Source organism: Macrobrachium rosenbergii, chromosome 21 (genome assembly GCF_040412425.1).
Source record: "Macrobrachium rosenbergii isolate ZJJX-2024 chromosome 21, ASM4041242v1, whole genome shotgun sequence".
Classification (NCBI taxonomy): domain Eukaryota; kingdom Metazoa; phylum Arthropoda; class Malacostraca; order Decapoda; family Palaemonidae; genus Macrobrachium; species Macrobrachium rosenbergii.
In genome coordinates, this window is record NC_089761.1 from 17643140 (window position 1) to 17659321 (window position 16182).

At 35.5% G+C, this 16182-nt stretch overlaps 1 protein-coding gene across 1 annotated transcript in view; it reads left to right on the forward strand.

The window, feature by feature from the left end:
• The first annotated feature begins 10038 nt into the window (after window positions 1-10038).
• The window catches only part of Gmd (GDP-mannose 4,6 dehydratase), a 57493-nt gene continuing 51349 nt past the window's right edge, over window positions 10039-16182 (forward strand). The window contains 1 exon segment of the mRNA XM_067123107.1: window positions 10039-10117. The gene's annotated coding sequence lies outside the window, so the exon portion shown is untranslated.

A 16182-nucleotide genomic window follows, 5' to 3' on the forward strand; every position in this document is an offset into this window, starting at 1 on the left:
GGTTGGCACTGGGTTCAAGATACTAGGACTGAGTCATTCAGCCACAGACGGGTGTTGGCTCTGAAGGAATGGGCAGTCAAAGATGTGACTTGCTTGGCGGTGTTCTGGTCCCTCTCTATGGCCTGGGATGGGGAGCTATTTATCAGCTCCTAGAATTGCCGGCTTTTGAGCCCAGAAGGCATCCAGATGCATTTGAGGATTTCAACTTTCTCCTTTGGCGAATACTGGTCGGTTAATCTGTGCCTCAAGTCATACAGGAGGTTAATCAGTGCCTCAGGTCATTCAGGTGGCCAGGCATCTCCTCCGAGTTCAGGTCAGTACCAGGAATAAGAGGTTTATTGCAGTCACGGAGACAGAGCTGAAGAGAGGATTAGAAGCAGCAAGGGGCTAATAGAATGATCGAAGGGGCAATTTTTCCATGAATGGCCATCAGTGTGTCGCCGCAAGGAAACTTAATTAATAGAAGGTTATTAACTTAGCTTGTTGGGAAATTTTACTTTATTTTACTTTATTTTTAGATATATAATATATAGTATTATATATATATATATATATATATATATTTATATATATATATATATATATATATATATATATAAATATATATATATGTACACTAGCTGACCAATCTGGCAGTGCCCAAGAAAACTTTTGAATGACAGTCAATCACTTACCTTAGGAAGGAAGTAACACATGGTGTGATTTTGATTAACATGTTTATTTAAAGCAATGAATTCTAGACAGAAATGTTAATCACAGGAAAGAAAAGCATTTTTAATGATAGTACACATACTTTATGCAACAAAAGAATTCAAATGAGATCAGGAAAATTTTTCTAAGGGTGGCCGCAGTTCCAGTCACGTTACTTAGCCCGACATTGGGCGAGAAAGTGTACAAACCTATGTTCCCAACTCTCCGCGTTTCACACCAGTCCAAAATGCTTTCCCATGGCTGGGTATCTGCTGGGACTCCGCAGTAAATAAAGTAGCCCGGACGGTGTCGGTAAGGATATGGGTTTGAAACCTTCCTTGGGTCAAATGAGGGCTGCATGCAAAGTTTTGTCTAGATCAGTCAAGCAGTTCAGATTTCTATTGAGCACAAGTTTACATACATACAAGATTACATTCAAATACATTTTATATATATATTATATATGTATATGTATATATGTATAAGATATATACAGTATATGTATATATATATATATATATATATATATATATATATATATATATATATATATCGCACATCACTGCAGATGTAAAAAAAAAAAGAGACCGGGTGTAGGTCCGGACCAGTTGCAACTTTTTCTCTGATTTTGTTGCCTGTGGTAATGTATGATAAACAAATCACTTGTTGATTGGATTATGGAGTTTATATATATATATATATATATATATATATATATATATATATATATATATATATATATATATATATGTATATATATAGTATATATAAATATATATACAATATATATATATATATTATATATATATATATATATATATATACCATATATATATATAAATATATATATATATATATATATATATATATATATATATATATATATATATATATATATATATATATAGCCTCCAAGCCATGGATGCAAAGGGCTCTGTGATATCTGGTATCTTGTTTTCTTGTGCTTGAACTTTCACAAATCTCCGCTCATCTCCAGCCTCCCTTCTCGTAGTTCTCATCCAGGTAGGAGAATAATAGTATCATCGGGGCTTCTGTAGCCATCAGTAGAGTTGAAAGACCTAGGCCTATCTATCTATCTATCAATCTATATATATACAGTATATATATATATATATATATATATATATATATATATATATATATATATATATATATATATATATATATATATATATATATATATATATATAAATTCACACTGGAAATAAAGGGAAAGGACAGATCGATTCGGCTATGCAAGCAGATTTATCCACGGTCTTCCCATAAAAATAAAGTTGTTAAGAAGCATAAAGAAAAGAGAAATAAAAAGGAATGCAAAAGCCTGAAAGTGCAAATAGCATAATTAAACATTCCAGTTTCAGCCTTTATGGCATCCTGAGAGACTGTGCACCTCCCGAGTAATTTAAGCTTAATGGCCGCAATCATAGCCTTTTCAGGCCGCCCAAGCACTACTGATTAATACTGGCTCTCTCTCTCACTTCTGCTCTCTCTCCGTCGTTTGGTTATTTCACGCCTTGAGGAACTTAGGTCAGATTCGTAAACCGTGCGGTTTTTCCGACAGAATTAAGGGCGGAAGGAGAAATAATGTCGACTTAATAAAGAAACGAGTTTAGCTTTACAGTGGGCGTTATGGCGACTCGACTAAAAGGTTTTGGTCACGAGTAGAAATAACATCGACTTGAGGAAGGGGTGAGGCTCATAGTTTAATTCTGCAGAAGTCTGTATCGGCTTAGGGAAGGATTTAAGTGAGGAAAAAGAATTTGATGTAGAAGTGAAAATAATGTACTAACGGGGAAAAACTCTTGAATAATATTTCAGTCATTGGATAATTTAACAAAGTATCGATCGGCTTAGGAAGAGTTTTGAGTGGAAAGGATTGAAGTGAAAGGAAAATAATGTTACTAAGGCTTGAATAATATTTCAGTCATTGGATAATTTAACAAAAGTATACAAGCTGATAATTGAAGTGACTTCCACTTGAAAAGGATTGTGAAAATAATGTTACAGAAACTCTTGAATAAATTTCAGTCAGAACAAAAGTATACAAGCTGTATCGGCTTAGGAAGGGATTTTTTGGCAAAATTGGAAGTGACTTCCACTTGAGGAAAGGATTGAAGGAAAGAATTTAGATGAGAAGTGAAAATAATGTTACTAACGGGGAAAAAACTCTTGAATAATATTTCAGTCATTGGATAACAAAATTTAGGCGTCTTGAGAAAGGATTGAAGGAAAGAAAAAATGAAAATTGACTAACGGGGAAAAAACTCTTGAATAATATTTCAGTCATTGTTTTTTCATTTACTGTACTTTTTTAAATGGGGGAAAAACCTTTGAATAATATTTTCATTGGATAATTTCAGGACAAGCTGTTTAACATCTTTAAATTGAAGGAAAGAATTTAGATGAAAGTGAAAATAATGTTACTAACGGGGAAAAAACATTTTTCATTGGATAATTTAACAAAAGTTACAAGCGTATCGGCTTAGGAAGGATTTTTGGATTCACTTGAGGAAAGGATTAAAATTTAGATGAAAATAATTCTCTTGAATAATATTTCAGTCATTGGACCTCATGTGAAAATATTTACTAACGGGGAAAACTCTTGAATAATATTTCAGTGATTTTATTCATGACATCTCTTGTTTAACGGGAAAAAACCTTGAATAAATGTCCATGCTGTATCCTTAGAAGGATTTTTTTGGCAAATTGGAAGTGACTTCCACTTGAGGAAAGGATTGAAGGAAAGAATTTAGATGAGAAGTGAAAATAATGTTACTAACGGGGAAAAAACTCTTGAATAATATTTCAGTCATTGGATAATTTAACAAAAGTATACAAGCTGTATCGGCTTAGGAAGGGATTTTTTGGCAAAATTGGAAGTGACTTCCACTTGAGGAAAGGATTGAAGGAAAGAATTTAGATGAGAAGTGCCTGAAAAACAAGTAGATTAACTGGGGCTTGTTGAAAAACTCTTGAATAATATTTCAGCCTGACCTAGGAAGGTTTTTTGAAGTGACTTCCACTTGAGGAAAGGATTGAAGGAAAGAATTTAGATGAGAAGTGAAAATAATGTTACTAACGGGGAAAACTCTGAATAATATTTCAGTCATTGGATAATTTGAACTTAGGAAGGATTTTTGGCAATTTGGAATAACTTGAGGAAAGGATTGAAGGAAGGTTTCAACTGGGAAAAAACCTGAATAATAAAGATAATTTAGGCGTCTGAGGAAAAAATATTGACCTAAGTTTTTCATTTACTGTACTTTTCAAAATATTCTCAGGAGTTTAACATCTTAGATTTCTAAAACTTGAAGACCTCATGACCATCGATTTATTGACATCTCTTGACCTTTAAATGTCCATGCCCTGGGCAGTCACCTGCTAAACAAGTTTATTAACTGGGGCTTGTTGCCAGGACCTTCATGACCTGACCCAAAGGCAAACAGGTTTAAGTCAGCTTGAACTGGAAATAACCGCGTTGCGGAGGTCATTCAAGACTGTGTAACTGTGGCCCCAAAATTGTCTGTCCATTAAAGCATTATTGGAACATCACTGAAGACCATGACACATACATAAGTCAGTTGGCACCATGATCATGGAGTCATATCTGGGAATGTAGGACGATAACTTAAACCTGCAACTGACTGGTCAAAAAAAAAAAAAAAATCTCGTTAACTCTATCCGTAGGAAATGTGAAAGTATAATATTGACCTCCATAAAGATAAACATTCCATGTTCAAATATTTTATAGAGTTTAGACAAGATTTCTGGTTTCATTTTGTTTTTTCAGGTTAATGAGTAATGGATATCTCGGCAGAAATATCAAGAAACAATTTCCAAAAGTTTCATTTTGATTAGATATACGAGTACGTGTGCGCATATGGAAATATAGTACATGCGAACGTCAGTATTCACAAATATCGTATTCACGTCCTTTCTGCGTAAAGAAAAGGATAGCAAGAGAGGAAATATATATATATATATATATATATATATATATATATATATATATATATATATATATATAGTATGTACACAGAACTATAACAAGCATATGCTCATTATATTGAGGTATACATATTAGCTTTTGTAGTTTGTCCCACATAAGCATTACTTTCAAACCTTAGACTATGCTGTGGGCAAAGCATGATGGATTTTATACATTTGGTTCGAGTTTCTTATCACTTGTATGCGTTTTCAAGTACAAATGATTAATTCACGAATTAATAATCATTTTATCTTGTCATGCACCCTTCCGCTTCTATGTTGTGTTGTGTATGAATGACTGCATTTGGAGAGGATCATCAGTTGAGTAACAGATTTTCTATATCCGCAATAATAATAATAATAATAATAATAATTTCGCATTACGCTTCTGACATCTTTATGTAAAGTTCAGGAAGTTTCGGAGCAAGAACCTCAGTTATATATGAAGTTACGTCTGTTTGATCAGCACCATTGTCGTTTTTCAGGCATCAGGCTACGCCACTTGTGCCATTTTTGGCGGTGGCGCATCTGTCACACTCGAATGTATTATGGCCTTTTGTCATTGCTTGTATACCTTTCGGGACGTTCTTCTTTTAACTTGCCACGGCATGAATGTCTTTATTTAGGTAATGAAAGTACTTTTTGTTTCTGAAGACATGTATGTCTCTTGAATTCATGACTACTGTACAGCCTCCACTTCATTTCTTTCCTTTCCGCTTAGTCCTATTTAAATTCGGACACATTTCACAGATTTATGATGCTCAGTTCTGTGTGCATTTAATGGCTTGATGAGCTAATGGCTTTCCCCCCCAAAAAATGTTTCTTATGACAGTTTTAATCTTCAGTCAAATCTCAAGAAAAATCCGTAAATACAAATGTCACAGTGATGATATAGCAATCGTTAATCAAACAAACATCTGACCCTTCTGGGCCCGAACTGACGGCCATCAAGAGTTCTCGAAAAGTAAAGAACTTAATTCCACTTAATATAGTTAGGGTTGTCAGAAGAATGATACTTCTTTTAAACCATTCCGTACGGTGATACATTTTTCGAATGATTGACTTGATAGTTCAAAGAACCTGAATTAACGCCAGCACGGGGACATGTTCCTCATGTTCCATAAACGATCTGATGAATCCTGGCTGGAAGGTTATCTCCCTCGGCCAAAGGTCCTCGACGCAGCGTTCCGGACTTTGAATGCACTTCGCTTGTACTTCAGTTCTTAACGGTGACACTCATTCATTCATTCACGTTTGGCCATCTTGGTTGGTTGGTTTTGGTACAGAGGCCCAACCCGGGCCTCCTCTCCATGCTACACCTTACCGAAATTACATTTCACAAGGACCATCTTGTTACAAAGCCTGCTCAAGCTGAACCAACCACCCTGTTGGTCGACCCATACAGACAGGAGACAATGAACGTATAGGTGTCTAAAATCAATGAGCATTTGTCTCCGTTCATTACTTAGAGTTATTGTATCTGATCTTGTCTTAGCGATTTATTTATCCTTAGTGATTTACAAATGTTGTATGTCAGTTGACCACTGAGTTTTAAGTACATGCAGTGGATGTAAAATAGTCAAGTGCACATCACGTAGCAGTGTGTAATCATCAACTCTTTATCACGGTTGATACTCTGCACTAGAGATAAAGTTCATTGAATTAAATAGATGCTATAAAAGTAAGTAATCTAAATTTAGATAATCAGTAGTGAGAGGGAGTGGCCAAGATAAATTTCTGTCCTTATGTATCATATATTCAGTGAGTTGTAATCTTAATATTTTATCTAGTGGTTAGGTTAAGGGGGCGCCTGAGTAAGTTGCATGTTTGTACTAACCTTGCTGTGGACGTTCACGATAATTGTTATAAGAACATATAGTTCTGAGATAGAGTTCATTTTGCTGTTATGTAAAAGAATTGCATTTTAATGACGAATTATTGTTAATCTTTCTCCGGGAGGTGTATCCGCAATGATTAAGTGCTCCTAAAGTCTTTCATACGAGAAGTTCTATTTTTTCTTAGTGTTGGTTCTTTGAGAGGTGTATATGTAATGATGAAGCGTGGCTCAAGTCTGTATTACGAGACGTTTCATTTTGCAATAATGCTTTACTCTCACTGGAGATAGGTCTGTGATCGCTCAGTATTTTTAAAATTGTTTTATCTGAGACATTTTTCCTGTAGTATTAGTGTTCAAAGCTACAGGTGTTGTACCTGTAATCATACAGTGATTTAAAATCCTCATTATCTGTTGCGTAGTAGTTATACCGTAGAAGCACCGTCTTCTTTCTTTAATGAGTGATAGTGGAGATCACTTAATTTCAATTAGTCCTCCAAGTCACTGCCCATTTTCATTGTGATTTATTTCTGTATTGCAGAATGGGTCAATTTTTTTGACGTGTGTATCTTTACTTGTCTGTATTTGTGCTTTTATTTCATATGCCTCATTTCATGGTATAAGTGATAAGTATCTTCTCTCCAAGTGTGTGAAATAGTACCGGAGTCTGAAGAGATATAAAACTCCATCCTTCAGAGTTCTCTTTCGAAAAAGATAAAATGAGGAAATAGAAAATAAATAGATGTATTGTGCCCTAGTTGCATAGTGGAGCCCATGGCACGCGAAATATTGTTATTCTCCATAAGTGATATATAGTGTTGACACAAGAGTCGATGGGAAGGTGCAGTCCTGTTGCTCCGCTGGATGAGCTCGACCTGTGGCAGCTATAGCGCCAGTCTAGCTTACTAACCACAGGTTAATTTACTCCTTTACGTAAACTCCACTGTTAAGTAACAATATATATATATATATATATATATATATATATATATTATATGTATAGTATAGGTGTATATGTATATGTATATGTGCAGTATATGTATGTGCATATGTATATGTATATTTGTGTGCGCGTGTGTGAGTTGTTTTAGGAAATGCAAGAAGTTTTCATCGGTGCCCAAGTAACCAAATTATTGTTCGTAGTGAAAGTGTCATTCACCACTGATAAACTCTCTATACCAAGACACCGACGATGAACGTGGCAAATGATAAGCCAAGAAAATGAAAATATAATCCTCTTATCAGATTTCTCCTTGTTGTTAAGACTTTTAGTATTTCCGGACCAACCGACATGAATCCATATTTGTGCTGAATCAGTTGCTTGGAAGCAAATAAGAAAATACATCTTTGTCAAATAATAAGGCTTGTGGGTCCATATATTGTATAGTCCCCATATCAACGAAATAGAGAGAGATGGAACAATTCCATTCACCTGTTTATCAGACTGCGCAATGGTTCAGAAAATTGTTATCACACCTTAACCAGTACATATGCACAAGACACCTGTAAGCACTAATAAATTCTCTCTCTCTCTCTCTCTCTCTCTCTCTCTCTCTCTCTCTCTCACACACACACACACACACACACACACACACACACACACACACATGCTCACGTGTACAATTCCTTTTAGTTAAGTGCACATTTATTCACTTCTTTCTGTAAAGTTAATTCATCTGTCATGATTGTCGTGCATGGACAGATAAATCCTTCACAGTTTGGACTGTCAAACTTCACTCACTTCATTATCAAACTTCACTATCTTCATTATGACTGCCACACTTCACTCACTTCCTCACCTCACTATCTTCATTATGACTGCCACAATTCACTCTCTTCATTATCTAACTTTACTATCTTCATCATGATTGCGACACTTCACTCAAAGTCTCCCCTCACTCTCTTCAGTAACTAACTTCACTAATCATCATGACTTCCACACTTCATTATCTTACCTCACTGTTTTCATTATGATTGTCACACTTCACTCCCTTCATTATCTTCATTATGCACACTTCACTCACTTCATTATCTCACTACCCTCATAATGACTATCTCACCTCACTCGTTTCACTGTCTCACCTCACCGTCTTCATTATGACAGCCACACCTCACTCACTTCATTAGCTGACTTTGTTGCCTTCATTACCACACTCCACGTCACACTCGACTTGCTTTCATGCTCGTCATGATTATAAGCTTAAACACACATTAAATATTCATCGTAGAATATTTTTTCCATCGGAATGATTATTAGTCCACTCTAACGCATCATCTTCCCACCCATTTAAAATCAGAACATTTATCTTTTCGTTGGAATTTTTTTTTTAAATCATCATTAACGTATTACTCTTTCCAAATGAATTTCGTTTTTCATTACTGCGAAAATCAACTCCGTCACATTCATCATCAGTAGCAACTTCACATATGTACCATAAACAAAAACTTGTGATTAATCGTATCATGAATAGGGTTGACTGTTGCAACTCTGCCTGTCATCACCTTGCTATGAAATACCGCTTAAACAGCTGCCAAAGTTACTAAATAGAACGCCAAGATTAACGAAGGTTGTTGCACCTCGGGACAGGATTACCAGCGTATTGTTTGCGTTGCATTGTCTCCCTGTCAAAGCTAGAAGGATGTTCAAAATATGCGTAATGACTCGTCAAGCTATTATGACTGCATGTCCAAAATGTTTGAAAGACTTGCTGCGTATAATACAGCCAGCGGATGGAGTCAACACAAGATCCACTACAAAATGGTTTCAAGTTATTTGAGCCAAGATGCACTTCGAAAGTTGTCGTAAGATACTTTAAATTTGTAGTCCCAAGACTGGACAATAAGCTCCCACTTGATGTTGGGAGAACTCAAAATATCAAGTCCCTCAAGAAAAAGTGAAGACTCTCCTACTTTCTGAGTTTTATGATCAGTGTGAACCGTATTAATCTCAGAGCGTCTCTTCCCTATTATACTGTATGACAAATGAATTTGTGGGAATGACGGAGGACCTTCCGTGGAGTGGGACCGGAAAAAAGAAGCTAACAGTAAGCTGTTAATTTCTTCATTTTGGCTATAATTTTCCCGATTTTGACATCATAACCATAGGTAAAATCATCGCCTCAATTATTCAGTTTTGAAGTTCCTAACACTGGCATTATGACGTCACGGACATCTGTGGAATACACTTTCTGAAACACCTGCGAAAGAGACGAAACTAGCCTATGTGGCAAAAATGATCACGTTTTCTGTCAGCGTGGAATAAAAGCATTCATTTTAAACATGATGATTGTCTGACACTAACACTCATTCCATTTAGGTTTCCGTGGCGAAAACAACATATTCTTTGTTCCTGTTCGAAACCCTTCTTCAGTATCTTGTCTGTGTTCCCTATAAATTGTTTACGTGGCCGAACTCTAAAAGAAGTCAGGAAACTAACTTTAAAGACTCGCTCTCACGACTTAACTGATAAACCAACGCAAATAAGCGAAGCCACCCAGTCTCAGACTCTCCGTTCGCGAGTAACCAATCGTTCCACGGAACTCGTCTCTTTGACATACCTGGACGAGAAGTCCACTAAGTTGCACAGTAACGTAAAAATAATAACGGTTCAGACATTGATCAACAGTGATCCATGCAACTATTCGTATCCATCAGAAAAGCAGAGAAAAACTGAATTATAACTTGACTTGGGGATTCAACATGCTATGAGCGATAATGGATAGTGAACGATTCCATTGTGTTTATTGACAAGAAACAATCAATTATATATACGTCAGATTTTTTAAAACTTTATAATAATAAGTTTAGTGTAGGTTAAATTTAGTGAGAAAGTGCATCAGTGGGAACTAAATGTGAAAAGTAAAAGCACAAGAGTGTTGATCATGAATTTATCAAATAAGTGAAATAACAATGAAAATTTTACAGGCATGGAACCTTGTACAAATATATATATATATATATATATATATATATATATATATATATATATATATATATATATATATATATATATATATATATATATACAAAATATATATATATATATATATATATATATATATACACAATATATATATATATATATATATATATATATATATATATATATATATATACAATATATATATATATATATATATATATATATATGATATAAATATATATATATATTTTACCAGATACTTTGCAGATGCATACTTACAACAATGCCCTCTTAACTTCTCGAATTCTTCGCTTTTTTGGATATGCTTGTCACTTTAATGTCAAAAGATCCAAAGCAAGAAATTGAAGTGACTGTGATCCCCAGTCGCAGGAAACGAACCTGTGTCTACATAATCACAAGGAGGTCACGTTGTCGACCTGACCACGAGAAGGATAAAAGTCTATCGTTTTCAGATACATTTATTAGAGCTGGAACAGACCCATCCTCACCATCGTAGCCAAGTGGGCAATCGTTTTTATTGGTTTTTAGGCTGAAATATATATGTAGAATCTACTGGTTACTTTTACCCTTCTCGTGGTCAGGTCGACAATGTGACCTCCTTGTGTTTATGGTGACGCGGGTTCGTTTCCCGCGACTGGGGATCACAGTCACTTCAATTTCTTGCGTTTGGATCTTACAGCTTTGTAGTGACAAGCATATCCAAAAAAGCGGGGGAGAATTCGAGAAGTTAAGAGGGCATTGTGGCTATTACAAGTACATATGTATCTGGTAAAAGTGACCAGTAGATTCTACATATATATTTCAGCCTAAAAAGCAATAAAAACAATTGCCCACTTGGCTAGGATGGTGAGGATGGGTCTATTCCAGCTCTAATAAATATATCTGAAAACGACAGTTATATGTATGTACGAGAGGTAATAGTCTTTTATCCTTCTCGTGGTCAGGTCGACAACGTGACCGCCTTGTGATTATGGTGACGGGTTCGTTTCCCGCGACTGGGGATCACAGTCACTTCAATTTCTTGCATTTGGATCTTACGGCTTTGTAGTGACAAGCATATCCAAAAAGCGCCAAGAATTCGAGAAGTTAAGAGGGCATTGTGGCTATTATGTATTATTATATATATATATATATATATATATATATATATATATATATATATATATATATATATATATATATATATATATACACACACATATACATGTACAAGTATATATACATATATATATATATATATATATATATATATATATATATATATACATATATATATAATATATATTAATATATATATATACATAGAAGAAGAGAGAAGAGAGAGAGAGAGAGAGAGAGAGAGAGAGTGAGAGAGTATACATACGTACAATATGGAACAACCTAACGTTGTGCGACCCTAAATTGAGATGACAAAATCTGCTGTCTAACAGATTAAGTTACAAACGCCCAGAACCTTATTAACAATAATGCAGCGTGCCGGCTTGGAAAGTATAATCGAGGAAAAGAGACCACCTATTTTGTAACATAGTGAGAGAACCTAATTTCTAGAGGACGGCATGGCTACCCTTTAGAGAGATTATAGCTTACTGGGTATAGCAAGCTATTATCTTATAACATCGTCATGGCATGACTATTATCCTCATATGACATCATCATGACATGACTATTACGATGTCATGAGGTGGTTTCGTAAAGAACTGGGAAGTTAGACAAAAATAACTTGTCTTGTAACTCTTCCTATGATAGATATATAAATTTTAAAAAGTTGTATACCTGTAGATCCAAAATAGAAGGGTTTTATTTGCTGCAGGTATTAGACTAGATCAAAAAGTTTATAGATTTATCAGGCACAAACCGTTGCCATAGGTGGGGAAAGATAGACAAAAGTAACCTGCTTTTTTAACCCTTAAAGTGAGGTTTTCCTTTGTTTTACAGGACTGCATGAGCCGGCGTATAAAATACAATAGTTTTGTGCGTAAATTACACGCCATTAGATGATTTTATGACTCCACCATCCTGTGATTATGGCGTCACAAAGACATATCGGTAAAGTTTGAAATAAACGCGCTTTTGAGCGTGATTTTCTCTACGGAGAAATATTTCTTCTTGTTGTTGTTGTTGTTGTTGTTGTTCTTCTTCTTCTTCTTCTTCTTCTTCTTCTTCTTCTTCTTCTTCTTCTTCTCAGCTTAAACGAAAATCCTTCTTCTCAGCTTAAACGAAAATCCGAAAACCATTGCGTACGTAGATAATTAGAATAACCATTTCATTATTTTTATTACGTTCTCAAAAAGTGCTAAAGACGAAAACTAATAAACTGATAAATCAGGGGAGAGCAGTCCCTTTGTTATGCTCACAGGATATAAAGTGAAGGAGCAGAGAGCAAAAGAGACCGACAAGTGAAAGAAATGGAAGTGCACCAGGTTCTGTGAGAAAACTGTCTTACCATTCTCTGTCATTATGCTTAGTCTAACAGACTTCTTTGTCTTCACCGTCGTTTCTACTTTAAAACAGATACTAAATAAAGCTGGAGATGGAGAGTGAAACAAGGGAAGTAAGTTTCGCTCTGCTTTGCCAGCAATTCGCAATGAATAAGTATGCTCGAATTATGTACAGTAGATACTCGTTCAACCACCCTCCATGTTAACGATAAACGAACGAGGACCTGTTCTGTTAGGGTTTCATACTTTTACTTCATGAATGATATGAGTAACCAAACTTCATTTAAGAGAGTTCAAGAAAGTCGCAAGTTCAAGTAGGTCCCATATCATGCAGTCATTTTACGAGACGAAACCACTTCAAGATTTTCCAGTAGAAAAGAGTTGTTAATTAATCTCACAAAAGTCAAAAGTTGCTTCGTCTAACACATTCCACACCTTTGAATTCTCAACTCTCGTATATTTGCTCTTCTTTTGAGGACTGTGCACTTTGGGAAATGTCATGTAGAGAGACATATATCGCTTGGGATTGTGGAGTAGGTGTCTAGCTCCCTCCTCCTCCACATTTGACTCCCAACCAAGTACCGGTACATCAAGAGAAACGTCATAAAGCAACTGTAAAAATTTATATAAAAAAAACACACACACACAACGAAGCTTCCATGTTGTTTATGCCTTGTTTACAGGTCATAAAGAACACAATCTAGATCGTGAGCGTAAGGCATTCTTCATCTACACTTATTCAAGATATATTAAAGCACAGGCCGATTGTCCTTGCCGCTATATTTGAATGCGTCTCAACTAGAGAATTGCCAGCAAGGCAAAAGGGAGGTATAGATTGCCTGATTCGTTTTGAATGATAATAATAATAAATTTGAAAATGTAAGAGGTCCATATCTCCTCATATTCCAAACAATTTTATGTATATATATATATATATATATATATATATATATATATATATATATATATATAATATATATATATATATATATATATATATATATACAGTATATAAATGTATGTATAATATATATATGTATGTATATATATATATATATATATATATATATATATATATATATATAAGTACATATATGTGTACATATATAACATATGTGTGTGTGTGCATTTGTATATATGTACCACTGCTGATACATGTGGCGTCTGTTACTTCAAGAAAATATTTTTCTAATTTTTTACATCTCTTCTTATCATATTGTGTTATACTATTTCAGTTACTGTCAGTTACTGTCATTAACTGACAGAGAGAGAGAGAGAGAGAGAGAGAGAGAGAGAGAGAGAGAGAGAGAGAGAGAGAGAGAGAGAGAGAACAGACACGTAATACAAAGGCGGGGAGAAGGGGATCGAGGACTTTTGTTTTACAAGGAATAAATGCAGAGAGGAAGACTGATAAGCAGGCGGATTTCAGAATAAAAGATGCCAAAGGAGAAGTGCTGCCTGGAGAGAGTGCAGTCCTGTGTATGAAGATAAAGATGAGATAATTATAGGGCCAAAATTTGACTTTGCATACCAGGAAAGTGTTTGGTAGAATTCTGAAAGAGAGAGTAAGATATAACAAAAGGATTGATAAGGGAAGACAAAGGTGGCCATGTTTAATCATGTGTTTGTTATGAAACAGTTGCATGAGAAATTTATAGGTAAAGGGATGAAGGTATAAGTTAAGTATATCTTAATTCAACCAGGCCACTGAGCTGATTAACAGCTCTCCTAGGGCTGGCCCGAAGGACTAGATTTATTTGCGTGGCTAAGAACCATTGGTTACCTAGCAACGGGACCTACAGTTTATCGTGAACCGGAACCATTATGGCGAGAAATGAATTTCTGTCATCAGAAATAAATTCCTCTTATTCTTCATTGGCCGGTCGGAGATTCGAACTCGCGGCCAGCAGAGTGCTAGCTGAGAACGGAACCCACTCGTCCAACGGGCCTAGAGAAAGCTTAATGAAGAGACAGTTTGAATAGTCTTGAGTATGTTGATTACAGAAGATAAATGGCTGAGGAAAATAAAGTTTCTTTTAATGGGAGTGGAGCGTATTAGAATTTGTAGGCAAGGAAGTGACTGGTTTGGTGTATTATTATGGATAGAGGGATAAAAGAAGTACGTGAAAGGATGGTAAATGTAGATGCAAAACTGTGAAATAAGATAGGTCGTGAATGGAGTGTGAAATGGCTGCTGTTTCCTGATGACATGGTGTTAGCTTGGTAAAATAAAGAGAACCTGTAGAGACTAACGGAAGAGCTTGGTGTGTTTCCAAGTGGAGGAAGATGAGAGTGAAATGTGAGCAAATTTAAGGTCATGTGGGTAATTGTATAACAGGAAGATGGAACATGAATGTCAATATGGATTATGGAAGACTGCAAGCAGAAGGTTCATTTGAGCTTTTTGGGTGGTGGTAGGATGAGAGAGGAGGTGAGTCATAGAATAGGTGAAACAAGGAAGGTAGTAGGGTGTGTGCAAACGACTGAGAAGCAGCTTAGAATGTCTGTAGAAGTCAAGATTGAAATGTATGAAGGGATTATTGAGCAGTTTTCTTTATGAAAGGGAAAACGTGAATGATGTCTGCAGATGAAAGAAAAAAGATGGCTGTAGAGATAAGTGTTGCGTGCAGTATTCGTATGGCATAAGAACGGAAAAGGGAAGGAATTTGGAGATGAGAAGTGGTACAAAGATTAGCATACGTGAAATGATTTATTATCAAAGTCTTTTGAGAGAGTTCTGTCATGTGGAGAGGTTAATGAAAACAGAAGGGGAAGAGGAGAAGACGACCTAGAAAGGGATGGATAGAAAATGTGAAAAATGTATTGGAGAGGAGAGGCCTAAGCATCTATGAGTAGAGAATGTGTAGGTGCAGGATGGCGGTAACTGTTGCAGTGAGTGAAAAGGCTAGATATGCTGTTGGTGATCCTTCTGCATAGGTTTACAATGCAGCTAATGTTGTTGAAGTTCACTGCTTATTGGTCCTCCTAAGGTTTCACTATGTTGCGCCTTCCGGTACAGCTAAATTTTCTTTCCATGTGTTCTTTGCTAGAAGACTGAGAGTACAGCGAATTTTGTATACCTAAGTTTAACACAGATTGACACTTCTATAAAATACTCTGCCGCTTTCTAAGTCATTGTCTATTTATACTTTTTATTTTGCTTTGTTTTTTTTCAGTTCATTAATATCTCCCTCTGTAGCTCATTAAACCTCTCTAGACCCATTTTTTATTTATTTTCTTCCTTGTTGTAGAAGACTTGTGGACGCTAT